Source organism: Sus scrofa, chromosome 13, assembly GCF_054392235.1.
Source record: "Sus scrofa isolate SSC_HxYL_T2T_F1_AM1 chromosome 13, Sscrofa_HxYL_maternal_Yorkshire_Landrace_v2.0, whole genome shotgun sequence".
Taxonomy (NCBI): Eukaryota; Metazoa; Chordata; class Mammalia; order Artiodactyla; family Suidae; genus Sus; species Sus scrofa.
Window position 1 is genome coordinate 19,385,650 of NC_139395.1, and position 26,578 is coordinate 19,412,227.

The 26,578-nt window shown below is 36.3% G+C and overlaps 1 protein-coding gene across 25 annotated transcripts in view; it reads right to left on the reverse strand.

Moving 5' to 3' along the window:
- The window catches only part of TBC1D5 (TBC1 domain family member 5), a 543,840-nt gene that overhangs the window by 418,133 nt on the left and 99,129 nt on the right, over positions 1–26,578 (reverse strand). For 7 of the 25 annotated variants that reach the window (XM_021069680.2, XM_084991837.1, XM_084991847.1 and 4 more), the window contains exon 3: positions 17,404–17,449. The exons of the other annotated variants lie outside the window; for them this stretch is intronic. The gene's annotated coding sequence lies outside the window, so the exon portion shown is untranslated. The remainder of the gene's footprint in view (positions 1–17,403; positions 17,450–26,578) is intronic. 25 annotated transcript variants of the gene reach the window in all.

Below are 26,578 nucleotides of genomic sequence, written 5' to 3' on the forward strand. Positions count from 1 at the left end.
ATACTATCTTTCATGGAAAACATTTAGAAATGCCCCTACCTAAAGATTACCAATACGTAAAATGTGCTTTTATAACTGCCCTTCTGAGCAATGGCTGGTGAATTCATTTCTCAGCCCACCACGCAGAGGGGTAGGAGTGGCCGTGGGAGGAGGATCCCCTAAAAGACTCCTGTATTTTAGAAAATGTCATTGCAGTTAATCTCCATTAACTGCTCTATGCAAAAGTTTCATTATTATCATTATTACACTCATATGGATAAAAAAATATAGGCACTGGTAAGTACTTATGTAACACCACACAATTAATAAACAGTATTTAAACTCAGGTCTGCGACACTCCATAAGACGTGTTCATACAGTGCCTATAAGCACATCTGTAAGCAATGCTGGTTATAAATCATATGGTGAATAAAAGTGATTCCTTTCTATCTCATTGGAATACTCTGGAAACCTACCACGGAGAGTGAAGTTTGTGTCCCCTATAACAACAAGCCATGGGCTCACAACATTGAAATCTGTGATTTATGAAGCTCAGACATTGATTATTCTCATTTATCTTCACTCTGAAATACGTGATCTCTTGGATTAAGTACTACAAGAAAGCTCTCTCTGAAAATGTATCTACTCAACTTCTGTGCTTCAGTCAATTATTAAACTTTCTGAATGACTAATTCCTAAATAATTTTAAACATGCTATCCCTGATAGACCATACATACCTAAACATTTAAGAAATAGACTTTTTTAGGGACTTCCCGTCGTGGCACAGTGGTTAACGAATCCGACTAGGAACCATGAGGTTGCGGGTTCGGTCCCTGCCCTTGCTCAGTGGGTTAACGATCCGGCGTTGCCGTGACCTGTGGTGGTTGCTGTGAGCTGTGGTGTAGGTTGCAGACGCGGCTCGGATCCCGCGTTGCTGTGGCTCTGGCGAAGGCCGGTGGCTACAGCTCCGATTCAACCCCTAGCCTGGGAACCTCCATATGCCGCGGGAGCGGCCCAAGAAATAGCAACAACAACAACAACAAAAGACCAAATTTTTAATGGTATCCTTCATCAAATATCCCTAAAACCATTGTGCAGGTTGGCCAAAGCCAAAATACATCCTAAGCCTCATTAGTACAAATATGCAATGCACACAGATAATCCCCAGAATAAGTCTTCAAATAGAAAATTACTATACTAAGAATAAACGATAGCAAAACTCTTAGAAAATTCAGATCTGTGGCCTACTCCATCCTCCTCCCAAAGCTGACATAACCAATTGAAAAGAGTTCAAAGAGATTAAGTACTTTCTAAAGGCAATTCCGTCATGTCCTTATGAAAAACTTGTCACTGTTGCCAGAAGGATACACTTGTTTTGACACTTAACAGAGTTCCTCAGTTGGAACATGTTCAAAATGGAACAGAAAGTTTCAGATTAAGCCACTATTTCTACTCTTAAAACAAAGGAATAATATCCAGAAAACAGAACTCATGTGCTGATAAGATTCAATCAATTCAATCATATACATACTATGTTATACATAAATTATTTTTAGGAAATATTTTAATTATCCAGTATGAAAATTTTTTAAAAATTAAGACTAAGTTCAAAAAATACTGTGCATTTTTTTTTTTTTTTTTTACTATGCTTTCTCTATTTTGATCTTTAGCTTAGTCTATTTGAGCTCTGTTTAACCAAGATTTGGTGCCTGGAAACCACTTAATATAACTTTATTAAATCTGCTAAGCCATGATATTCTGAGTTCAGCTTAGGCTTCCATATGCTCAATCATCCATTTTGAGTTTGGTATGGTTCTCTTCAGGGCTAATCTTTCTTCCTGTACAAAAACCTCTCATCAGAGCAAAAACTCTTCTCAAAGCAGTTGATCATTTCCTAACGGACTGGCCTTCCCAGTTTCATGTAATTAACAATCTTAGAGTCTTTGCATGAATGGGTGACTCATTAACGATTTTTTTTTTAAAGAATCAAGCTCTTGAACCACAACAAGTATTAGTTACATAGTATCATATACTTTTTTACAAAACCACCCAATTCAAACATATACAAGTAAACTTATATATAACACTTTCAGGACAATGTACCTCAGAAAATTCTATAACTGTCAAAAGTTTAAGTCTTACCAGAAATAAATTACATGCTCTAAAAATCCTGCTTTGCCTGGCATTCTTAGCAACTAGAATTCTGCTCAACAGTATTTCTGATTTTCCGAACTTTAAGTCCATTTTAATCATTCCACAAAGGTTAAATTATGCTCAGAAGTTTGGGCACAGAAAGCATAACCAAGTTTTGTTTTGTTTTGTCTTTTATGGCTGCACCTGCATCCATAAAAGGTGGCTAGGGATCAAATCAGAGCTGTAGCCACTGGCCCACACCACAGCCATAGCAACGCAGGATCCGAGCCACATCTACAACCTACACCACAGCTCACAGCAACGCCAGATGATTCTTAACCCACTGAGCAAGGCCAGGGATCAAACCCACAACCTCATGGATCCTAGTCAGGGTTCATTCACCACTAATCCACAACAGGAACTCTGACCAAGTATTTTTAAAAGGAAAAATGATAGTCTTTTAGTCACCAGAAAATTTGATCACATAGTTAAAACAAAGTTCACCATCCATGGGGGTTCATTTTATCAACTTTTGTGACTGAAGATCAGTAGAGTGTGTCTCATTTGGAAAAAGCATAACAGTAAATATGAACATGTGTATCTCATGCTTAACTGTGAAAAATCTTGTGAGGTTTCTGCAAGTTAAACAAAAAAAGAAGGCGGGAGGCTTTGTTAACATCCAATAATGCAATACAGAAATTACATTTATGCTGTATGTAATAATAGTTTCATGATACTGAATAGACTTTTTCACATAAAGACCAACATTATTCACCAAATTACTGTGACTACTGTATTATATTTTAAAAAAAATGATAAATCATAGCCTGCTTTATAGTTTCAGGAACATTTCTCTTGCTAGCCTTCCTCTTCTAAACGATGATAGACTAGAACACAAGAAAATGAGTCTCTTATTCCATCACTAACCCTACTGCCCACCTCTCTGCCCCTTCTCCCATAAAGTCAATCACAGTAGGCTTCTTAGTAGGATTTAGTTTTCCTCAAGTATTTTTATTTTATTATTTTACTCAAATCTTTGGTTACTTATGATATATGGAACATGAGAATATTATAATTATGATACTATAAAGGACTTGATATAGTATTTTAATAAGGAAAACTATGATTAGTAATTATTAATTTACATGGAAATTTTATAAAATAATTTTTGGAATATACAAATGAAATTAAAATAACTAGCATAAGAAATTTTTGATTTAATATAATTAAATAGAAGAGAATGACCTTTAGAAGAAAAAAGTTAAATACAGCACTTTACAACAGGGAAACTTTATTACGGGTTCAACTTACACATTTAAAAAATCTTTTTGTTAAAATAAAAACATAAACACTTTGACAATTTCTATACTGAACAAAGACAACAACAATTAACCCAAATAGTTTTCATATCATATCATACCCCAAAGGAAGGCACCCAATACACACCAATAGCATCAGTTAAAACAGGAAATTCCAACTCTGACTATACTGCATAACATAATAAGAGGAGAAAACTGAGAAGAAAGGGCTTCATAAATTCCCCTCCAACAGTTAATTTGATTTTACTGAGGAGAATGATTAACTGTGCAAAAGCTGCTATAGCTATTAGACTAAAATTGGGTATTTTTCAGAATATCTTTTGGAAAGTAATATACAGATAATATCCCAGACAAGAGAAGTGATCTAAAAAGTCAGGTAACTATTGATTTAAAAAGTAATATTTTTTTAAAACCATCATTTTTTCCAAGAAATTTAAAAGAGTATCATTAGATTGAGGTTATTATAACCAATTAATACAAACTGCAACTTAAAATATTTTCTCAATAACATCTAGTGTGTACTATTAAAAAAATTCCATATATAGTAGTGAATAAAAATGGAAAATAAATTTATCCATTTTAAAGTTTTACATAATGACCCTCCAATATGCAGTCTCCCTCCAAGAGGACCTACACTTTTACCTGAAATTCCACATAAATTTAAATCCACATTATCAATCTTTCTGTGTTCATGCCAATTATGACATTGCCATAATATACCTGCACCTAACTATAAATGTTTTCCTTTTCATATCTGAAATATATAGATACCAGAGAATACGTATCTAATCTCTGGTTAGAAGGAAAAGAAATCAAAGTTGAGCTTAAAGGGAAAAAAAAAAGGTAGAGTGCATTTGCAAATTTGTAGGTGACTCTCTTACTCCCCAATTCCGTTTTATCTCTGCTAACTTCTGAAGAGCAAGAATCAGTACCACAACCTACTGGATTTAAGACAGGACCTATAGAAATCAAGGAGAAAAATGACTGCTCATTTCCTGGAGAACAGACTAACAAACTTTTTGCTTATGAAGTTTACTGGAGGTTTTCTGCTAATAAAACACTGCATATTATGCAACCCATTAGGAGCAAAACTATAGCATCATCTCAAGAGATTCAAAAAAACATTTTGATGATATTGAACATCATTCACAATTTTTCAAATCAGAAACAAGTTTTAACTAGAAAAATAAGAAAGCAGAGGTCCTTGGTGGCCTAGCAGTTAAGGATCTATTTGTGTCTCTCCTGCGGCTCTGGTCATGGCTGTGGCGTTAGTTCAATCTGTGGCCCAGGAACTTCTGCAGGCCAAAAGAAAAAAACCTACCTTAAAGTGATGAAGTGAATGAAATGCATCTTTCAAAAATCCATAGCAAACATAATACATAAGAAGCACCATCCTTGACAGACGCCCACTATCACCACTTCTTCAAGAGACTGTACTAAAATTTCCAAGACAGCACATTACGATGAAAACATAAAAGGAACAATAAATAAAGAAGGAAAGAAACAAAGCTGACATTTTTTCAGTTATGACAATCAACTTAATACATCAAGGGGATCTATAGACACTTAATTAGATTTAATAAGAGAATTCTGAAAGTTTGCTGCATATACAAGGCTTCTGACTTTGACTTAGTATGTCCCCTTTCTCTAATTCATGATTATTTCTTTCCAGTTTTGTGTCTTCTAGAGACGAGTTAAGTCCTCATTAAGAGTCACCAACAAGAACTACATAATGTATTAATTGCTAACATCTGATAACAATGAGATAATGTACTTCATTTCTCAGATCTGTTGCATCTTTATCACTTTCTATTCTTATATCAAATTACTTCTATAATTAAAATATCCTTTCAGTTGGTGTTTTGGGCCAGATCATCAGCATAGGCCAATATTTCTAGATACACTCTAAAAATCATCACCAATATAATCTATTTTTTTCCTATATCAGAATAAGCAAGTCACAGTTCATTACTCTTAGTAAAAAGTAGCCCAATTTAAAGTACCACTTTCTCATTCAAAAATGAGAGCCTTTTGCCAGGCCCCTGCACACCATGCAGCCTGCAGTAGAAATCCTGCACTTATCCTCACCCTTTGCTTTACCAACACTTGGCTTCTTACATCTGAATATCATGTTAAAATCTGTAATGTTTCACACTACGTGCTGTTTACACATACCACACAATTTAAAAGGGCCTACTCACCATACTTTCATTTCCTACCACTAAATCAGTTTCCACCCGCGATGAATTTTTAATTGTCACTTATTTTACATTTTACAAACTTTTTCAAAGTCTAACAAATACTAGTATTACTTGCCTATTTAACTTTTCAAAAATTCTTCCCATTTTGCTTATAGGTTATTTTTAACATTATATTTACAAAGGTACAAATCCCTTTTTATAAAACTCCAGCCCTTTTTGAATTACTAAAAATATACTTTCAAACACCAAATGTAATGTCCTTTCTAAAGTCTTTATTCTCCTTGATTTCCCTGCAGCCCTAACATCTAAGATCTCCTTCCTAAAATCCTCTTTCCCTTGTTTCTGTAATTTTTTTTTTCTTTGCCAACAACAGACCCAGCAGTTGATAACTCTTTCTGATGTTTCCACCTTATTAACACACAGTGGGTGCTCCAAGATCTTTACCTGATGCCTTTCTGGTTTCACCACCTCCTTTTTTTGGCTTCCAAGTCTCATTCAAATTTCATGCCTTCAACTATCACCTTCTGTCCTCATGTCTCTAGTCCTGACCTAGATCTCAAGTCAGAGCAGAGCTGGCATATACATTGTCAGTTTGTTGAATGCTCAACACAGGGTGGTCACTACACTATCGGATGGAGCTGGCATCGAAAAAGAAACCTCCTCCATGTAGAATCATCCCCTAACTGTCTCTACCTGATGGTCCATATCAGCACCTTATACACAATATATCAAATACAGAACTCATTATCTTTCTCCAAAACTTTCCACTTCACCCACTTTGCTTTATAAGGAAATCCTGAGTCTTCAATAATTATCTTTTGTACCTTAAGATCTACTTTCTTGTAGTATCTTATTGAATAACACTGTGGTATCAAATCAACATTATCTCTTTTTTTCTCCAATGTCACATCCTAATATAAGCACTTAATACCTCTTAAGCAAGCTGCTCAAACTGCTAGCTTCCTAACTAGTTTCCCATCTACAATCCCTCTCCCTTTTTTTCAATCTTAGCAAGTGCTACAAAAGTAAACTGATCATCTCCTTTACATATGAGCATCCAACGGCCACCTAAATTCCTTATTCTTGCAATCAGTATCTTAACATATGTCTCCACTTTACGTATTCTACTAAACCTAACATCTCCATTTCTTACTCATGTTTCTTCTGCCTGACAGACTCTCTCTTTCCTTTGGGCTAGAAAAACCTACAGAGAATGCAGAGATAACTGACATAAGATAATGCAGTGGATAAAGGTGGTGAGTAAAAAAGAAGAATCCAGGAAGACACTCAGAGCTCTAGCTTTTACAGTGAGATATATAATGGCTCTAGTCACTTAAATAAAACTGGATGCATTTGAAGGAGGGGTCAGAACTTATACTGTCAAATGATTTGACATCTCAAAGTGGAAATGGATGCCAAATAGTAGTGGGCGTGTAGATTCTGATCTCAGAAGACAGGGGAGGACTAATTATATTACTCTCAGAATAACTGTAATAATAATTTACTTATAACTGTAATGATAATTTGGGCCATAGGTTTGCTTATAAAGCTAATATGCATTAAGTTCAAAAAGAAGATAGAATCTTAAAAGAAGAAGCCTGGAACATGACATTAGAAGTCAAGTGCAAAAAGAAGAGCTGGAAGACTGAAAAGGAACAACAGAAGAATGTGATTTTACAGAAGCTAAGGAGGGAAAGTGCAATTAGAAGAAGGCATGCTCTACAATGCTGAATGTATCTGAAAGGAAAACTAAAAGAGTAAGACAAAGGCAAAGACATCCCATTAGATTTAATAACAAACAGGTCTTAAAGGCAGCCTTAGTTTTGACAATGGAGAAACCACAGTGGAATCGTTTGAGGAGGGAGAGTGGGAAGTGAGGAAGTGAAGGTAAAAAGTTACCAGGCAGAGAGATAACTTCTTCCAAAAATTTGGTTATGTAAAGGAAGAGAGATATTGAAGAGAATGATATATTATAATACAAGTAAATACACAGTGCCTCTTAAAGTCCTTCAAACAGTGCATTGCCTCATGCAGTTTTATCTTTTCTACCACTAACAGCTGTCAATGTAACATGGTTCATTTCTACTAAAGTCAGAAATGGGCAAGAATGCCCAGTATGACCACTACTAGACATATCTGTCATTGAAATCAGATTGGAGAAAACCATTAGAAATGTCAAAAATAGGAATTAAAAGAAGAAATAAAACTATTTGCAGATGAACTGATGCAGATGAGCTCGAAAACCCTGGAAAATCAATGATGAGACTCAAAAAAACAAAAGATTTTATCAAGGTAGAGGAATATAAAATAAACATACAAAAATCAATAACACGCACACGTACGAATAAAACCAGAAAGGATACATAATGAATAAGAAAGTCCCATTAATAAAATATCAAAAATATAGGAATAAACAGAAACATTCAAAACCTACATGAAGAATAAACATTCTTAAAAGATACAAAGGTAGGCCTAAATGACTAAAAGGAAACGCCTCATCCTTGGTTAGGACATCTCAACATCAATATGTCATAAACTTACAAATTTAACCTGAGCTAGGTAATTTGATGCTGAAGGTCAAGTGGAAAAGAAAAGTTCAGGAAAAGCTAGGAAATTTGGAAAAGAAATATATATGAAGAAAGGAGGTTCTCATTAAGACATACTATAAAGCTTCTATAACTAAAACAGTGTGATGCTTCAGCACGAACAGAGAGACCAATAAAAGTGAGATGTCCAAAGTCCAAAAATAGATTTAGCTGTTATAAAGTGGCATTCCAAAACATTGGTACAAGACTGGTGTTTTTAACAAATGGATAGATACTTGGGGGAAAGAAGAAGAAGATAAAAATCTGACCTGTTTCTAACATTAAACACACACACACAAAAAAAAAAAACTTTAAATAAATCAGAAATTAAAGTGTAAAAAGTAAAACTATGAAAGTATTTTTAAAAGTTGAATTCCTCTGATAACCTGGAAGTTTATAAAAAGTCTTTCTAATTAGAACTGAAATACAAATACAAAACTTTTTCATGACAAAAAAACACCACAAGCAAAATAGAGAGAGTTGACCAACTGGGAAAAAATATTTGCAATGTAAATCGCTGATAAATGGCTATTATCACTACAAAGAACTTTTAAAAAGACCAAATAACCTAGAAAGTAGGATTTTTTTTTTTACCATTTCTTGGGCCACACCCGCGACACATGGAGGTTCCCAGGCTAGGGATCCAATCGGAGCTGTAGCCACCGGCCTACACCAGAGCCACACCAATGTGGGACCCGAGCTGCATCTGCAAACTACACCATGGCTCAAGGCAACGCCGGTTCCTTAACCCACTGATCAAGGCCAGGGATCGAACCTGCAACTTCATGGTTCCTAGTTGGATTTGTTAACCACTGAGCCACAACGGGAACGCCAGAAAGCAGGATATTTATACACATGAAAAGACATTCAGCTCCACTCATAATAAGGTGAAATACAAATTAAATGTACACTGAGATACCATTTCTCAGCTGTCAGACTGGAAAAAACTCAAAACTTTCACAGTATACTCTGTTGGTAAAGCTGTGGGGAAATAGGTACTCCCAGATAACTCCAAGTAGAAATGCAAAATGGTACAGCCCCAACACAAGGGTAGTGGCCACTATCTAATAAAATTACAAAGCATCTACTCTTTGAATCAGTGAGCCCACTTACAGGAATTCATCCTGAAGATAAACTTGCAACAGTACGAAAATACATATACACAAGAATATTCATCACAGCATTATTTGCAATTGCAAAATATCAGAAATTATTTCAATAACAATGCCTAAAAAATTGATTGAATAAACTAGACACAAATTAAAGTAGTAAGCATCTGTAAAAATGAATGAGAAATCTCTATAAACTGGTAAGAATTTATTTCCAAGCGATATTGATAAATAAAAAAGCAAATTACAGAAGAACATACATAGTATACTACCTTTAGTAAGAAAAATTACCTGCTTATCTTTTTCTGGCCACGCCTGCAACATGTGCAAGTTCCCAGGCCAGGGACTGAATCCTTGCCACAGCTGTAACCAAAGCCACAGCAGTGGCAATGCTGGACGCTCAACCCACTGCTTATCTTTATAAAAGGAAGGATGAACTGGAGTTCCAGTTGTGACGCAGTGGGTTAAGGATCTGGTGTTGCCACAGCTATGGCATAGATCACAGCTGCAGCCAGCTCAGATTCAATACCTGGCTCAGGAACTTCCATATGTCACAGGAGTAGCAAAAAAAAAAAAAAAAAAGAAGGATGATGAACTATAAAGCAGCAGAGTTGGTTAGTTACCTATAAAGGATGGAGGAAATGGAAGGACCTTTTCAAAAAATTTTATTTTTTGGAAAAGTAAATCATTTTCTACGTATTCAAAAGATTAATAAGGATGTGAAGCTGAAAGAAAACTAAAATGAGTGAACTCAACTGTATTTCAAATGAATACACATCCATACTCAGGGGATAAAAAGAAGTGATCCAAGTAATTATGAGTAGAGCATTTGATTATATATACTCACAGAACTGAGTAGGGTGAAGAGGGAGAACTTCAAAGAAATCGAACTCTTTCTGGTAAATCTCTCGGTTTGAGTGGTATCAGGAACCAGTTCTGAAACTATTTTAGATCTATAATTGCGCTGCTCAAATAAGTTAAAGTATCAATGCTGTGGGAAGCCAATGTTCTCGCTGTATAAGGGACATATAAATATGGAAAAGTGGAAAACAAGAATGCATTAGAATTAGAAATACTGCCGTGAACTAAGAGATCTAAAATCCATATATGTGTGTTATCAGTATGCATGTCTGCATATATTTAGTTATCAATGTAGATGTGTATATAAATATAGGCCTAAACTTCTGAGACCTCTCCTCTAAAAGCGCCTAAAAGCCAAGACCCCACAGTGATGCACAGTCTACTACCTTATGCACTAATGTTCTAGTACCGAGACCTTGATCTCTAAACCATTTCCCCTGAAAACAATCAGAGCTCTCAGAGAACTGCTAAAAGCCACCACTGTGGAATAGATCAGAGATAAGCCTGTTTCAACCCCCTTTGCTGGAAAGCCTCATTAATGTGATGGGGAATGCCATGCACTTCTACTAACCAAACCTGGACGATTTGGACACCAAAATAATTGAGTAATGAATTATAAACAATGAAAAGAATAGATAACCATGGGCTCATATCAATGATAAATGAGTGAATGAATAAGTAAATCAATCAGTCATCAGAATGGTTTTTGCTTACAGTGGAACCATGACGCTGAATGGAAGGGAGCTAGAATTGGAAAGTCAGCAGTTTGCAACCATTACGGAAAAAACTGTACCAGTAAAGAATTATCAATAATATCTAGGTGGAAATTTTGGTAAGGAGCAGATATTTGCATGATATTAAAGTATCTCCCCACTGACTTATCATAGTTACAAGGGAAAAAAAAAAAAAAAAAAAAAAAAAAGCTCTACAGCAGAGAAATCTGACAACACTCTGAATGATCAAAATTAACATTCCTAATGTGCCTTCAGCTGTAATAGCCCAAGAAGGATACAACATTATTTATGGTGTATTCTGGTTGTACTACATAACCCAAATCTAATCATGAGGAAACAGCAGACAATCCCAAATGAGGAGTGACAGACAGATAATGAAGGACTGTATCATTCAAAAACATCAATATCATAAAAGGCAAAGAAAGACTGACTGTGTGACCATGTAGAATTAAAGAAGGCAAAAGAGGAGTTCCCCATCATGGCTCATCGGTTAAAGAACCCAACTAGTATCCATGAGGACATGGGTTCAATCCCTGCCCTTGCTCAGTGGGTTAAGGATCCAGCATTGCAATGAACTGTGGTGTAGGTCTCAGACACAGCTTGGATTCCAAGTTGCTGTGGCTGTGGTGTAGGCTGGCAGCTGTAATAGCTCTGATTCAACCCCTAGCCTGGGAAATCCCACTTGCCACAGATGTGGCCCTAAAATGACAAAGACAAGAGTTCCCGCTGTGGTTCAGTGGTCAATGAACCCAACTAGTATCCAGGAGGATGCAGGTTCTATCCCCGACCTCGCTCAGTGGGTTAAGGATCCGGCATTGCCATGAGCTGTGGTGTAAGTCGCAGATGTGGCTTGGATCCTGCGTGGATGTGGCTCTGGCGTAGGCTGGAGGCTGCAGCTCTGATTCAACCCCTGGCCTGGGAACCTCCATATGCCACAGGTGCAGCCCTAAAAAGACAAAAAGATGGAAAAAAAATGACAAAAGACAAAAGAGACATGACAACTAAATGCCAATACCTGGTTCTAGAGTGGATCCTTACTGAAGGAAGAAAAGCTTGTGTAAGGAATATTACTGGTCATATGACAAATTTACAGATGATAGATTAGATATAGGTATCACATTAAATTTACTGAAGCTGATTACTGTACTATAGTTATGGAAGAGAACATCCCTGTTAGGAAATATACACTGACATCCTTCCAGGCATAAATGTAATCACTGCTCAAAATTCAGGGAAAAGTGCATGGGTGCATGTGCAGGTGTGTGTGTGTGTGTGTGTGTGTGTGCATGCGCGCGCGTGCGCATGTGTTGATGGAGGAAGAGAGAGGGGGCACCAAACAGGTGAATGTGAGTTTAAAAAAAAGCATACTATTCTTACAACTCTTCCATAAGCTGGAAATTATCCTGAAAATATTTTTTTAAACCAGCCATTTACTATTTTCCTACCTTATTACACCCTTGTTACAGTTGAAGAGCTTGAGGCCTGATGACATGAAGTCATCAAGAGGTAGGCCCAGGCCATCTTACTCCAAAGTCGAGGACTGATTCTAAGTATCACAATATATTGCATTTGGGGTGTTAGACTTCCCCATCACCTTTAGCTTTAAGATTTCTAGGGTTGTTTGGTCTGTCCTCTTACCTTCCGAATTTCTCTCTTAATCGTTCCCCTAATTAGAGGCTCATATTACTACACTGGCATCCTGCCTATGGCTTTCCAGCATATAGTACACTGGCCAACTTTCCTTCTTACAAATCCCCAGGAAAATTCTATGGTCTGGATTTTAGCTCTCATCAATTTGCCAGGATATACTATAGTCACTCCAATAAATGGCTGGAGGATAGAACTGTCTTCCTCACTATTATATGCCCATGGGCAAGAACAAAGCCTACTCTATATTAGGGATTTCAGTAAGCATTCATTGAGCTAAAATTTTTGTTTCATCCCTTGCTCATGGCTTCCTTCATTCTAGCAAACATTGAGAATGCTCAATTTCCTTCCTTCCATTTGCCCACCAAATCTCACCGGGATCTATTCAAGATTCACTTTCTAAAAGATGCTTTCTCAGTTATTTCAGCTCTAGAAGTATCTTCCATACTCAATTCCTTCAGCACACAAGGCTATACCAATATCTCTTGCATTTAAATAACAGTATTAGAAAGTATGTTTTATGTGGTGGCATAATAACATGACAATTTCAAAAGCTGTCCTCATCTCTTATTTTGATTAAGAAAAATAAATACTAGAAAGAGGTTTGTGTATGCATATGCTAAAAGATAAGAATGGCTGTATTTTTTATTTTTTTTATTTTTTTTTATTTTTTATTTTTTTGGTCTTTTTGTTGTTGTTGCTATTTCTTGGGCCGCTCCCGCGGCATATGGAGGTTCCCAGGCTAGGGGTTGAATCGGAGCTGTAGCCACCGGCCTTCGCCAGAGCCACAGCAACGCGGGATCCGAGCCGCGTCTGCAACCTGCACCACAGCTCACGGCAACGCCGGATCGTTAACCCACTGAGCAAGGGCAGGGACCGAACCCGCAACCTCATGGTTCCTAGTCGGATTCGTTAACCACTGCACCACGACGGGAACTCCTGTATTTTTTATTTTAAAAAAAAGGATGCTGGATGCTATGGTCAAGTAAATTTGGAAAATGCTACTAAATTGAATTACTACACCAGGTTTTCAGATCTTTTAATATAAATCAATGTATGGTTATTCCCCTAGAGAGGAACAAAGTATACTGTGCTTTCCAAACTTATTAGACCACAGGCTCTTTCTACTAAGAGCTTCTCCTGGGAAAAAGATACCATAGAATATACTTTGGAAATGCTGACTACATTTTTATTGGGAGAAAATAGCAGAACATCTGGAACTTGATAAGACACTTAAAAACCAAAAGGAATCAACTATTTAACATTAGCAGAGTCACAAGGTACCATTGATCCCAACTATAACTACTTAACAACCAAAACCCTGAGAGTTCTAGATTAGATACTTGCCTACTTTCGGGGCTCCACTAAAATTCTGATATGAACCTCCTATTGTCTCCTCCTACTCCTGAACTGCAGATGACCAACTCCAATCAGCATCCCACAATTAAAACATACACATACAGAGCAAATGAGAGGTTCTGCCAAGAGGCATTATAGCTGTGCTTCTCAAATTTTAATGTGTGTACAAAAACTGCCTGGTGATTTTGATTAAAACACAGGTTCTGATTATGTGGATATGGGCTTGGCCCCACATTTTGCATTTCTGACAAACTCTCAGGAGACACCAATGCTGTTGAACTAGGAACCTCATTTTAGATGAGAGTTTGGGGTACCTTATAAGAAAAAAGAGGTCTCTAACTTATAAGTATCCAATGGCTGTCCTTTGAACTCCTTTTCAAAGGTCTGATTCTCCCAAATGAAAACAACTAAGCTTTTACTCCTTTATAAAAATAGAAATTGTATAAAATAAAAAGAAGATACTAAAATCATTATTACTTGCTAACAATTCTTTTTCTTTCATTTTTTTTTTTTTTTTTTAGGGCCGCACCCACAAGTTCCCAGGTTTGGGGTCAAATCAGAGCTGTAGCTGCCAGCCTATACCACCACCACAGCAATGCAGGATCCAAGCTGGTCTGCACTCTACACCACAGCTCGTGGCAGCACTGGATCCTTAACCCACTGAGCAAGGTCAGGGATCAAACCACACTCCCCATGGCTACTAGTCATTACTGCTGAGCCACAACAGAAATTCCACAATTATTTTTCATTAGAAAGGGCAGTTTCCTGCAGATCACCATAAAAATGAATGTATTTATATAAAAATCACTTTTTTAGTCTAAATCTTCATTCTACTACTATTTCCAAATGCCTCAACCAATGGCACAAAACACCTTGACATCTATGGTAATCAGGAATTGTCTCCACCTTTAGTGTCTTTCAAGGCTGCAACTATTATTGCCATGCTTCCACCCAAAAAAGACATATAAAGCCAGCATCTTTCTCAATGATTTACTGAAAGCAGAAGCTCGTTTTAATAAAACCATCCCAAAACATAAAATTGATTGAACCAACTGCTGTGGTGGGCATACACAACAGCTGATCAAAATTATTCAAGATTTTTATTCTTACAGATTTTCTTTGAGGCTTTGAGAATTTTTTCCCCAGTCTATACTTTTATCTTGACACTGAAATCTCTGAGCTAGAGCAAAAAGGATTTTTAAATCTATGGAATAAAGTTTTAAACAATAAAGTAAGTCAATTCAAAAAAATAATAAATCAGATCACATACAAATTAATGCATATACAAAAACTAATAACCACTTTTCTAGAATGTATTTTGAGTAACAATAATTAAAAGTTTAAACAGAGTCACCTCTCATGTTGTCAAAAATTGTGCGGCTTTTCCTAGGTATAATAGCACTGCCACTTAGCAAAGTGTTACATCATCACACATGATATATTACCCTGATTCCCTACAAAGGAAAACTTAGTACAATTAGAAATTATTTCTCTTTATAACTGGATTTCTTGATATTAAACATTTTAAGATTTTTTTATCTCATTAAAAAACAGACATTTATGGTTTCATTGCATATTAAATGATGCCTTTGACTTTTTATAAGAAAGTAATTTTATAGTATTTTTGTCACAGTGAAGGACAAAGATAAGCCAACTGTTTACATTCCTCTCCTTTATGTTGTGTCTTTGATCACTAACAATGCTGCGTGAACAGCCAACAGAAGGCTGACATTTCATAAAATATGCAGTGATAAAAACTAATACTGTAGCATCTGGGAGCGATATATAAAATGCAGAAATACACCTAATAACTGTGATCTTAAATTACAAGTTACTAAAAGCTAAATAAAAAGCATACCTAGGAATTTAAAAAGTGGCAAGACTACAAAGGGGGTTTTGTATTCCTATTTCTAAAAACAAAGTTTTAAAAATAATTTAAGTCTATAACACTTTTCCTGCTATTCTATACTTAAAAGCCAGCTACCTTCTAAGAACAAGGCATTGGTATAATATACCTTTCAACAACTGAAGAATACATTACAACATCATCATTGAAAGGTACTATAGAAAATGCCGAAGAAATTTCTTTTTCTCAGATGTTTTTAAATGTCAAAACTGATGAGAAAGAAGCAACATATCACTTTTAAGACATGATGCCAGACTATCACTAAAATAAGTTTTAAAAACTATAATAATTTAAACAAATATACTCTTAATGCCTGTTCTAATACATTTTTTCACAACCTAAGCCTTAAATTAAAATCCTTGGTATATAACAGCAAAGTAAATTGTGCTCGAGTATGTTTAAATAATTTTTTTTTTAATTTTATTTTCCCACTGTACAGCAAGGGGGTCAGGTTGTTTAAATAATTTTAACTTTACTGCTAAACATTTGTTTTTTTAATAGTGGGAGGTATAACTAAGGCACTCAGTAAAGACCATCCAACAGCAATCGTGTGAATTATCTTTACAGCTTTCAGTTTGATATTCCACCTATATTCATCAAAATCACAGTCCAGCAGAAGTGTTTTCATCAGTTTTTTTTAATATATATGCTAAGGGGAAGGGAAAAAATAAATGCCATATTCAGCACTTCAAGAATTCTGAATTATACTTTACTAAAGAAAATATACAGCATTAAGTATGTGGGAGGCAATTGTCCTTGTGCTTATAATTAGCATCTGAATTTAGGGATTTCACTGCTTAATGCACACCCACCCACCTGTGATTCTTACCAGGGCTTTTTATGTCACTTAATGGAGATAAATACTCTTTTCCCTCCTCATATTTACATCAACGCTATTTAATTTTTTTAGAGCTGTTATAATAGGTTAAACAGCAGTCTCAACATCACTCTTCATCTCCCACTGGACAGAGAATGGCATTACAGGACTGAGAATAGAGAAGGCATATTTACATTCATAATGTTCTTAACTATAACATTTATGTAAATTATGATTTTACATTTGCAAATACAATAATTTTTCGTTTCACTATATACTTTGCAATTCTTTCATCGTGAACTTTCTACTGCAATCTCAAAAAACCATACCTATGAAATATATGATGCTGTTCAAGCCATTGGAAGAAACACTTAAAGCTAAAATAATAATAAATCTAATAATGTACTTAATTTTAATCTAATCTTATTCTCCTACAAAAGAGAGCTTTAGTACATTAAATAAGAACTCACAGATTTGAGTTTAGGGAATATTCCTTTAAAAAATATTTTCATTACCTTTTAATTATTTCACATCAGTTTACATAGCGTATGACATACAAATTTACTATAATTGTTTAATGTCAAAAATGTATGAATCATTCTTTCCATTATTTTGTCTACTGAGTTTACCCAGACTTAGAGCAAGTATTATATAGTTAGAAGAAAACAATTGTTTTACCATTTGAAAATCTATGATTTCAAGAATAATTTACCCTATCAAATTATTTTTAAGTTAAGAAAAATTATACATACCAAAAATAGCAGAGGAAAAAAAGAAGGCAATTTTCTGATTTTTCACCTGTCAAAAAAAATGGCAAACCACATCTCTCAATTGTAATTAAACAGGTATCATTAAATTAGCTGTATTCATCTCTCCCTTCTAGGATATACGGCCCATGTATATAGGGTCCAGACCTCTTTTAACTCATTATCAACAGAGCTTGGGTATAGGTAATCAATTAATATTTATAGAAATAATGAGAAAATATCAATTTATCACCTGATATTTGTAATGAATGACACTTAGTCCAAAAGAGAGATGTAAAGAAATACAACAAAGTCCCTGATCTCTTGATACTTAAAATCCAATTAGCAACACAGAACCTAGACCCAACCACAAACAAGTAATAGAGAAAAAGTACTAAATAGAAAGTGTCTTGTGAGAGGCAACAAATCAAAATAGGAGTTCAGAAGAGGATGAGGTCACAGCAGACCATACTGTTCAGGAGGATTTCACGGAGTGTGCAGGACAGGAGCTGCAAGTTAGGGGAAAAGTGTGTAGGTTTTAGATGAGCAAAATGAAAATATTAGCAACATCACAGGGCAAAAAGAAGAGATTAAAAAATACAGTGAAGTGAGGAAGGATATGCAAATGTAGGAAGGTTCCCAGCATTTGTTGGGACTGTCTTGACAGAAATGGGAGAACTGTTGTTGCTCACTAGTGGAAGATAAGGTTAAATGGTAAATTAGGACAACTTTATGAGAGAATCTTGAAAATCAGGTTAGAGATTCCAAGTTTCAATCTTCAGCCATTAAACATTCCTAAGCAGGAGAATAACAGAGTAAAAGCAATGCTTTAAGAAGATTAATCTGACAATATACAGTATGGATTTGAGGAACAAGGATATCAAATACTTCAGATTTGAGAACAGCAAAAACTTCTGAAGTATTCCAGGAATAAGGCTGTAGAAGAGTGGATGAGGCCAGCTTTTGAGAATGGCAAGTAACTGGCAGGAGCAAAAACTACTAAGACTACAAAGCTAATTAGATATGAGGGGCAAGGGAGATGGAGACTGTCAAGTCCTAGGTCAAAGATTAAAAACCCTAAAGCAGAGTGAGAGGGAAGCCAAGAATGGCTAAATTTTGCTGGGAGAAGACAGGTCAGGGGCAAAACGATGCTGTTGGTTCTTCCAGACAGTCATGGTGGTAGGAGGCAAAGTATTCAAGACAGTAGGAAATGGAGAGATGGAAACATGAGAGTGAGGTCAAATTTGGAGTTTTCTTCCAAGGGCCTTTTTTTCTTTCTTTCTTTCTTTTTTTTGGGGGGGGTCACCCCAAGGCATATGAAGTTCCTGGGCCAGGGATAAGATCCAAGCCAGTTTCGAACTATGCCACACCCGTGGCAACACCAGATCTTTTAACTCGCTGTGCCGGGCCAGGGATCAAACCTGCATCCTGATGCTACAGAGATCCCACCAATCCTATTGTACCCACAGCAGAACTCCAGATTTTTTTTTTTTTTACTTGCCACACCTGTGGCATATGGAAGTTCCCAGGCCATGGGTAGAATCATAGCTGCAGCTGTGGCCTACAGCCATGGCAACACAGGATCCGAACTGCATCTGCAACTGATGTCACAGCTTGCAGAAATGCTGGATCCTTAACCTATTGGGCAAGGCCAGGAATTGAACCTGCATCCTCACAGAGACAACATCGAATCCTTAACCTGCTGAGCCACAATGGGAACTCCTGAAGCTACAGATTTTAGATTGCATGATGAAGAAGTAATAGTGCAAATCTGGAAGAGGAAGGGAAAGGATGAGTAAAGAGCAGAAATGAAGACTATACCACACCCGTTTACAAATTCTAAAAACATATCTATGGAAATTAACAACAATAAAATGAAACAGCTTGACTGGCGCCATGAGCTAGTTCAGTCCAAAAGGAATGATTCAAGAAAGGAGGACACAAAACCTTACCCAACTGCACAGGGTCATAGAAAGTATGCAAGGAACCATAATTTGCAACTATTCTGTTTCTCTTTTTTGTTTTAGAGAGAGAAAATATTAGGACATAAAGTATTTATCTGAGGAAACCATAAAACTTTTAAACACATAACTTCCAGTTGTATTGTTTCACTAAAAGAAAAGGCTAGGACATTTTTCTCTTAAAATGTCTCAAATCTAGAACGCACATAAAATGCCCATAAAGGCCTAAAATGAAAACATACTCATCTGTTCTTTATCCTTTAAATAAATTACTCCCCCTATTTTTTTCATATCTGTATTATTTCTTATTACTGTTTTCTAAGGTTTAGGTTGGTATCCATGTAAACTAGGTATTATATTTTGCTATTTCCTAATTTTGATAATATACTCCAATTAGAAAAAAAAAATCTAACAGTTATTGCACATATTTTTTAAACATACACACAATCTGAGGTGAGGCTAATTTACTAGGGTAGCATTTATAGAAGAACGTAAGAGTTCATAAGTAAAAGAGAAATTAAGAAGAGTCCCCATTCCCCACCGCATCTGCCACTGGGCCTAGAACAACAAACAGCAACACAAATTTCAGGAAAAGAAGCTCAGAACACCAAACACAAATGTCAGTGTAAAATCAGGTGTTCTACAGCTATCTTCCGGAGTGCACCTTATCTAAAGAACCCCGAGAATAATTTAATTGTGACAAGATTTAGGGATTCCGATGGAAGGGGGAAAGCCTTCTAAGGTTTGATCTCCGTGGTGATACATAAAGGGGAGATGTGCTCATTCATCAGCACAAGCAGCTCTTGCTTAGATAAGTACGTGAATGCATGCGCTCCACGTGGGTAACACGCTCGAATGAAAGATATTTAAGCTGATCAATAAGTCAGATATGTTCTTAAAAATGCTAAGTGGTTGTTTATGTGTGTTAGACTTTCTGTATGGCATCTTAATGTACTTTTCCTGTATGATCCAGTGAACTCAGTGATGATAAATATGTCTGTGTCTGCCGCCTGCATTTCCACTGACAGCAAATGGAGTGTAAAACTGGCATTGTGAATGGGAAAAAAAAGAAATGAACTTTAGAAGTATGTAGCACTGGTTTTAGATCTTATGCATTACTTAACTAAATCTAAACTCTGATGGATTCACGATTAAATTAAGGACTCAAGTATATATAAATTAGCAAGTATCAAATATCTACTTAGCTTATTAAAATAAGATACAGCATTAAAAATCATAAATTAGTCTTTTTTTAAATTGTCCAAGGAACAAATTAATCCATTTGAATATAAATTATATTTTCTGCTGTTGGCAATGTTCCAAACTACAAATTTAAGTTGAAGAGTAGATAGAAACGGCAATTTGGTCTTTAGATACACGTAAGACACACAACTGTTTTCTTCAATTAATGTAATTTAATCTAATAAATAAAAAATTTCAAAATGTGAAATAAAAACATTCAAGTACTTAACTTGATAAAAATGCAGTTGTATTAGTAAAATTGTCTCTAGAATATAAAACCATGCCCTCTGAAAAAAATCAGCAGCTATTTAAATAAATGTAATGCCCAGCTATCTTTTTGGTACAAAATAGAGCCTAAATGCAGAGGGAGAAAAAAGCCGGTCTTAATTCCTCCTCTTCCTCCTCTTCCCATGTAACGGTCTAAGGACAGGCTCAAGCACAAGCAGCAGCACAAATTTAGATGCCACACCCTCAGGATTCACTGGCTACCTTGTCACTAAACACTGAGGAACATGAGAGTCACAGGCTTCAAAAGCAAAAGACTAAAAGAGTGATGGAAGCCACCACACCATAAAACATGTGGCTCCTTTATCCATAAATAATGGACAGAAGAGGACTGACAGACACTTCCCACTCACTGACTTCTAACAAGTGAGCCAGGAAAACGATTCATGACCTTTGCAAAGGTATGAAAGGGAAGCAGGAGAGGAAACAAAAAGGGAAAGAACTGAAACATAAATTTAAAAGGGAGGAAGAAACCTGAGTTTTAGTTTTTATTCCTATTTTAAATACTTCAACTGGCTACTCAGATTGGATGGTGAAACTGGGACATTCTGAGGAGTGAAAAGGAGGTGTGGAAGGCTGAATAATGCACCAACAGCCCCCAAATATGCCCACGTCTTAATCCCTGGAATCTTTTGCCTAACACAGCAAAGGGGACTTTGAAAATGCGATTAAAGTTATGGACCTCGAGCTGGTGAGATTATCCTAGATTATCCTGAGCTGAACCTAATCACATGAATCAGAAGAAAAGATGCAATGAGAGAAGGAGAGTCAAGAGAGGTGCCAATGAGAAGGATTCGAACTGCTGTTGCTGGCTTTGAAATTGGAAGTAGGGGTCCATGAGCCAAGATGTAGCTCCCAAAGAAGGTGGAATGGGCTCGCAGTTTACAGACAAGAAAACAGAGACCTACGTCCTATAACCCCAGAGAATTTAATTTTGCCAACAGACTAAAAGAACAGGAAACTGACTTTTCTCACACCTTGTCTCAGTCTGGGGAGACCCATACTGGATTTCTGACCTACACAAACATATATTTAAAAGTTTGTTTTGTTTTAAACGGGGAATTTTATAGTCATTTGCCTGGGAACAAAAACAAAATAATAGACGGGTGCTAAAGAGAACTGAGGCAGGACAGCCGGCATTCAGAGGCCCACCTCCAGCCAATCCGGCCCCAGATCACCCATCAAAAGGAGCCCCACATGCTCTTCACAGGCACAACTCTTAACAGAATTACTGCACCCTATACAGAATTCAGACCTTTACCTTAGCAGTGGAAAATTTAATCTTAATCATTTTTAGCTAACATATTAACTAATTTTGAGAATTAAACCCCACAAGAATGTGTAAGTAGTCATCAATTTTTGGCCCCACAATGATTTAAACTTCATGCCAAGTATTATCATATACTAATTCATTTCATTCCATATGGCAAATCCTTAGTTTCCCTTTTTCCTAACAAAATTTTCACCATTTCTGCTAATAATTCAAAAGGAAATAAAAGAGGAAAACGTTTGACATGCCTTTCTGAAGAGTCCCCTTCCCTCAGCATGTTAAATCTCACTCTAATTTAGGTAGACAAGGCCAGAGGATATATTTCAACAGAAGAGGTAAATGTCTACTTAGGCTGAAACCGGGCTCTCCTGTGATATGAAAAAAGCAGTGCTCTTCATCGTTGAGAAAACAGAGCAGAGGTCTGGATGAAATAGCGTTTTTCTCTCTCAACACAAGTTACTCCTAAAGAGATTTGCATTTTGTTAAGCTTAAAAGAGTATTTCTAAAATAACACACTCAAGAATAAAGTCATTCTAAAACCAAACATAAATTTTTAATTCAGTGTAATTCTAAATTTATTTTAAAATTAAATATAAAATTATTGGACACTGAATATATATCTGCCATTACATATTTTTTAAGAAAGTTTCCCTTCCATACTTAGTATAAGCATGACTAATTTCTATTTCTAAGATTAGTTGACAAGAAAAAAAAATTGTTGACTATATTTTTCTCTTTTTAAATCTGCTGAGGTCCTCCAATATCTAGCATAGAGCCTGGTTCATATTAGGTACTCAATCATCACTGAATGAGTCAGTCTCTCTCAACTGTGTGAACTTGGCTAGGCCACAGGACCCAGACATTTGGTTAAACCTTATTCTAGATGTTTCTGAATAGTATTTTTTTAAAGTGAGGATTAATATTTACATTAACAGACGTTCCCATTGAGGCTCAGTGGTAATGAAACCGACAAATCCATGAGGATGAGGGTTGGACCTCTGCCCCTCCTTGGTGGGTTAAGGATCCAGTACTGCCATGAGCTGCAGTGTAGGTCGAAGACGCAGCTCAGATCTGGAGTTGCTGTGGTGTAGGCCAGCAGCTGCAGCTCTAATTCAACCCCTAGCCTAGGAACTTCCATGTGTTGCAGGTGGGGCCCTAAAAAGAAAAGATTTAAATCAACCGACTGAGTAAAATAGATTTCAGGGCTTAATGGCAGTAGATCTCAACAAACTATTTGTAGAGTTTAATTTCAAAAAGCCTGATCGAAAAGCGAATTCTGCCAGAAGACTGTCTTTGGAATTAAAACGCAACATCAGCTCTTGCTTGTTGGCCTAACCTGCAGATTTTGGACTTGTCAGCTCCACAATTATGTGAGTCAATTCCTTAAACATCTCTCTCTCACACACATAAACAAACGAGTACACACACACACAGCTTAGAAGTTATGTTTCTCTGGAAAACCCTAACACATCAAACTTAAGAATGAATTGAGTTAGATCACAAGACACAGCCTATTCCCCATCCCAAATGAAGGATAACTTTTTGAGTGTAAATTTACAGAAAAGTTGTCCAAAAATGAACTGTAGTGGCATCTAACGTTTCCTAACAGAATATTTCATAAAAAGGTTTATGGTGACAGAACTCAATTTGGTTGTGCTAAATTCAAGTGTGTTTAAGTATACTCAGAAAGTTACTAAAATGCTAACACACTTACCAATCTAAGATAATAAGCAAGATCTCTTAATTTGGGCCATATCAAATCCTAGACTTGAAGGAAAAAGATAAAGAACTTTTAGTACTCATCCCAAACTCTCTATTCCAATGAGAACAGCGAGATTTTCTCACAAGATAACTCTGGTTGACCAGTAACGGCTCCCTAAAATTGACCGCCTTCTGGCTACGCAAGAAGGCATGCCTTGAGCTGATGTCTGCAATGAGAATAGGGAAAGGGATGCATGTAAGCCACATATTGGCATCGCAGCTTCAGCCAATTCTACATGGTTTTAAGAGCAAAGTTATACAATTGGCCTCTTCTTGACCACAGTTAAGTATACATAATATGGGGGTGGGGGTATACAGGTACAGGGGTGAAGGGAAGGCTGAGTCCACTGCAGAAACAACAAAGGCCAGACTCTACACTTTTACTCCCTTGCACTTTACTTAAAACTACAGTGCCATTGGTTCAGTTAAGGTAGAGAATGTAGATTATTTTTTTAAGTCAATTTATGAGAAAAATAAACCAGAGTTAGCTATCCGAGTTAAGCTATCTAATAAAAATGGAAAGATCTTTTTAAATTATGATAAGGAATCTCAGATCTTCCAAGCAAAATTTCCTCTTAAAAGTAGACCTCTTTTAGAATTTGGCTAATGTAAAAGTTAGATGCTAAGGCTGAGAAGGACAATGCTATTTAAAAAAAAAAAAAAAAAAAAAAAAAAAGGCACTATAAAAGTTAAAAAAGAAAGAAAACACAATATCTACAAATAAGACAATTTAGCTATTATACCTTCTTAAGAATTTTGCAGTTTAAAAAAGAACAGGTGTTATTCATCAAAAACTACTGCTCATTTGATTGTCACAGTTCAAGCAAAAAAATAAAAATAAAAAAAAATCAAGTTTCTCTTTAAAGCAAAAATCCAATGTTCTCTTATCAAAACAGAAAGGAAATATTTTGAAAAAAATCTTTTCACAAGGAAGAACTATGGGAGTTTCAGTATTTCTATACCTAGAATAATGCAATCAATTAGATGCTAAGCCCCTACACCATGAGATTCTATTAAAGAAACAAAATAGGAGTTCCCGTCGTGGCGCAGTGGTTAACAAATCCGACTAGGAACCATGAGGTTGCAGGTTCGGTCCCTGCCCTTGCTTAGTGGGTTAACGATCCAGCGTTGCCGTGAGCTGTGGTATAGGTTGCAGACTCGGCTCGGATCCTGCGTTGCTGTGGCTCTGGCGTGGCTGGCGGCCACAGCTCCGATTAGACCCCTAGCCTGGGAACCTCCATATGCCGCGGGAGCGGCCCAAAAAATAGCAAAAAAAAAAAAAAAAAAAGAAACAAAATACTCTCACTAGGTGCAGTCTAGTCTGCCACTAGTCTGCCAGGAAGTGCAAAATTTCACAAACAATCCCTGCCTAAAAGATTTGCGATATAATCCACACCCACACTTTACCATTCCTATGCTTTCATCTATTTACTTATGTTGACAATTATTAAAAGTTACAAGTATATGAATGAAATTATCATATGTAGTAATATACTTTATGCATACAGGGAGGGAATGCTTTAAAAAAAAATCCATCTAGAAAGACTATTTAAGGGCTTACCACTAAGGTAGTCTTGAATGCGTTGTTATTTTTGAGGATACCAGAGATCCCACCAATGAACCAAATACTTTTTTGAAGGGACAAATCAATGACCTGGGTCCAAGAGAATCTCATGATACCATTAAAAAAAAATTACAGAATATATGCAAACTACATTCTGTGCATCATCTACCTTCTAAGTAGAAGACAGCCATGCAGGATACGCAGTAGGTAATAGCATGACTCCTAGGCCAAAAAGCCTGCATTTGTATCCTTGCTTTTATGTTTTAAGGAAAATGACTTCACAACTCTCTGAGCCTCAGCCACTTGACCTGTAGAGACCTAAGTAAAGTAGTTGGAAGGATTAGATAAGAGGATCTGCAGAAAGCGCTTACAACTAACAGTGCTTGATACTTAGTAAGTGCTCATTCAACAGTTATTTGCTCCCTACCTTCCTCCTCCTCTTTTTCCTCTCACCCCACTGACCACACTTCCCCTCCTCCTCCTGTTATTACTAACCCTTCTGTATTCCTTTCTTTCCCATGCAATAAGGCCACCTTTGCAACATTTCTGGCATCTGCTTCCCAGAGCATTTTTTTTTCCTCACACAGTTTGCTGGAATATTTTATTTGTGGCTGGCTCTGACTTTATGTTAATTGTGCTTTTTGTTTCCTGCAAAAATGCAGTGCCTTACTATTGCTGTATTTAGAATTGTAAATTTCAAAATCTATAAATAAAAAGTTAAAATAAATAATTTTACAGGAAGCTAGTCCTGATTATAAATGCAGACTAATGGCTTTTTCCCCTGCAAAAAAAGAATAAAAAGAAATGATTTGAAATAGCCCAAAATCCACTGCTTGCAAATAATACTACATGGTATTACTTTTTTTATTGGTTCAAAATCAGGTATTAATTATTAAGTAAGAGCTCAATGAGTTAGTAAGTACAGATTTGGGGCCTGTGATATAAAACTCCATCTATTTGGTTAAGCATTTTTTTTTAATATTTCTATTTTTCCCATACTACAACTCAATACCCTTTTGAAGGCATTTTTCATCAGAAATTCAGAGCATGCTGAGTGTAACCACTGTCCAGGCACAGTGCTCAGCACGCCTCCAGGAG